This window comes from Prinia subflava, chromosome 13 (assembly GCF_021018805.1).
Source record: "Prinia subflava isolate CZ2003 ecotype Zambia chromosome 13, Cam_Psub_1.2, whole genome shotgun sequence".
NCBI classification, from domain to species: Eukaryota; Metazoa; Chordata; class Aves; order Passeriformes; family Cisticolidae; genus Prinia; species Prinia subflava.
Window position 1 is genome coordinate 18,067,438 of NC_086259.1, and position 3,427 is coordinate 18,070,864.

Here is a 3,427-nt window from a genome sequence, read left to right on the forward strand (position 1 = left end):
AAGGATCATTTGGACCTCTCACAGTGCTTGGGATCCTTGGGATCACCTGAATCTCTCAGGGTGCTTGGGATCCTTGGGATCACCTGGACCTCTCAGGATTCTTGGGATCCTTGGGATCACCTGGACCTCCTCATTTGGATGGGGTGTGATGAGTTTCTGCGTGGGGCTACCAGAGTGTTTTCAGCCCCACGAAGTTGCTAATAACTCTCAAATCACACTCTGAGGGTTGCCAGAAGCCTCTCAGAAATTGCTTATGAAAAATTAGCAAGACGGCTGATCGGAGGTGTTTGGAAAAAGCAAAAAGGTTTTAATTAAAGAGAAAAAAACAAACTATACAGAACAAAAGAGTAAAAGCTGTGCACAGTGCAGGGAAGTCCCTTGCACCTGCTAAGACACCCCAAAAATGCCTCAAAAATCTCTGTGCTCTTAAGAATTCAACAGTCTAAGAGGGGTTTTTAGCTATTTTAGAAAACAGCTACATTTCTTGAAGAGCAGCTCAAAGACCCAACAGGTGCCTTTGTCCTGGCACTGAGCCAGTTATAATGAGAGGATCATTGCAGTTTCTAGTTCTTCTTCTTTAAAAAATCAGGAGTGAATCCTAAACTCTTTCCTGATATGGAAACACCCATTAAAGTGTAGGGGAGCACTGCAACCCAGCCTGAGCCCCCCACCACATGAGTCTCCCAATTTAAGCAATGGAAACCGCGCAAAAATAAACCAAAAGCTTTCATTAAATTCCCTCTCCCTTCCCCATCACACCCCTGGGGACAGACCTGAGGATTTAACTCAACCTTTATGAGACAAGATGGAAGAGAACCGTGGCTCTAAACTCTGTTCTAAACCCAGGTGCAGCAGAAGTTCTGCCCAGGAAAATCCCAACCCAAAAGTGAAGTGTTTGGAGTTTGGGGTAGCAGCAAATTCCATTCTACCCATGCAGAAGAGTTTTTTTCCCTCAAGGTGGCACAAGAGGAACAAAAGTGCAACAAGCCCCGGTTCTGGTAGGGGAGCAGGTGAAGGAGCTGTGAGTTTTGAACTCACAGCATCAAATTTTGGGCTCAAGGGGTCTCAGGGAATGGCTCCTTTGCTGTGTGTGTCTTCATAACAGATACTTTCTACTTGAAAGAGAAAAAAAAAAGAAAAAAAAGAAAAAAGGCTTCCCAAATAATTGCTTAGAACTGGAGCTTTATTATCCAATTAAATGGGAAATACTGTAAGGGCACTGTAATTGGGCTGCATGTTATGTTTTTAGAGTGTGAAAACGATAGTGTGAAGAAATACAACTTGTAATAGTGTTGTTTTCTTAACTTTATACTCCTGATTCAGTCTGTTCCCTGCGTTTTCTGAGCCACGGGACAGCAAAATACATTATTTTTTCATTAGATTTCCTAACACGCAGAAATCAACAGCAGCAAGAAAATGAAACTTGAGTCCGTTCAGCAATTTCTCAGAGCGAGTGGCAAAGAGCAACATGTTTTTTCCTGCATTTATTCCATCTCATCAAATGTAATTTCCCATCACAGAACTGAGGGGACACAAAGATGAGAGAGGGGGACGTGATTCTGAGCCCAAACCACACTGTTCCTCCCCAGCTGCCAGTTTGGATAATAAACCACCCTGCACTGATTGTTACAGTGCATTGTTATAATCATCAACTCGTTTTTCTCCTTCTCCGTGTCCTGTTTCTCTTGGAATTCCTGTCAGTCCCACTCGGGGCATTGTTCCCCCTCCCTAGCCCAGGGTGTGGCCTCTTGGCCTCCGTGTGGATTCTGGATTTTGCTCTTGGAGCTCTCTGTGTCTCTACAAGCAGCAGGTTTGTGCCAAGGGGATGATGCTAAACGCGGAAAGGATCAGCCTGTTGCTCAATTAGCCACAGTGGCTAATGAGGGCCACGCTGGGGCTGCCCACACCGTGCACAGCCCCGGGATGCTCCTCGTGGGCAGCAGCTTCGTGGATGATGGGCGAGGATTTGGGGCGGGAAAAGCAAAAACAAAGGGAAATTTTCTTCCTACCCGCCTGGAGAGGGGGAAGAAATTTTCCACCACTTTTCTGGCAGAAACACGAGGATTTGGAGCGATTGTGGCTACTCCAAACATGCCCAGTGGGCAGGGGAAGGGATGCCCTGCCAGGCAGTGCTGCTGTGCCTGGTCAGGAGCTGGCAGAGCCCGCTGGACGTGCTCCAGCTCCTTGGAAGAGCTGCACAAGGAGGGGACCAGTTCGAGAGCACAAATGAGCTCAGAGAGGTTTCACCCCCTGATTCCCACACGACAAAGTCCAAATCCCTCCGTACCTGCCCCAAGCCCTGCCTGAGCACCTTACCTAACCCCTGGGCATGGCCTGGATGTGGGATTCCCGAAAAGCAGAGCCCAGCGTTCCCCGGCTCCTTTCCCGTGGGAAGCAGCTCTGTGCCGGCGATGCGGGACCTTCCTCCCCGTGCCTGACGCATCCCCTCGGAGCCTTGCGAAAGCATTGCTCAACCCGGGCAGCCGGGAAGCCCCAGCCGTGTTTTCCAAAGTCCCAGCTCCTTGCAGAGGGCGTGTTCCAATCGCTGTTTTCCCCTCAGGCTGGGAAGAAGCCCCCTCCCTCCACGGCATCTCGGTGGGTGCTCTCTGTGGGGTGTCCCCGGGGCTCCGCAGCTTTTCCTGGAGCTGCTGGGATGCAAACGGGATGCACTGAGATGCTCCGTGCAAAAGCAGCGTTTTGGTGAGGGCTGGCCCGGTTTTGGGAGCCACAGAGGTCATGGGGCTGTGCACAAGAGAAACGTGCAGCTTTTCTGGACATGGTCCTTGGAGGAAACTCTTCTCCTGCAGAAAACTGCACATCTGTTTTTCTCTGGCTGGGAATGACTTTTATTCCCTCGGTGCAGCTTTTACTGTCAAAGGAGCATCTTGACCTCCCAGTTCACACCTCAGGGACAGTTTAAGGGTGAGTGCATCCCTCAGTGAGGTGCCTGGGGTGTCTGTCTGTCTGTCTCCTGGGGCAAACCAGAGCGTGATGCTCGCGGACAGGCAGCCATAAATCTTTGGGAATGATGCAACCAGTGAACATCATCAATCCTAGAACCAGAGAATGCCCCGAGTTGGAAGGGACCCACAGAGGGATTATTGAAGTCCAGCCTTAGCTGTGCGTTGGGCTCCACACGAAAGCACAAACGAAGCACTGCGGGTTTTATAAATGACCATTACAAACCCCCACATCCCACATTCGCGCCCTCTCCCTGATGCAAACACCGATAAACCCCGGCGTTGTGCTGACTGCAGCCTTTCCTAAGGAGGACTATCCCAGCCTGCAAGTTTACAAACAGGCTCGGCCGTGCCTCTAACCTGTTTCACTCGCAGCCCTGCCGAAACACCTTCCCTCTGTGCCCTCCCCACGCTCCTCCCGCAGCAATCCTGCTCCGGGAGGGCGGAGAGAAAACCCCAACCTGCTC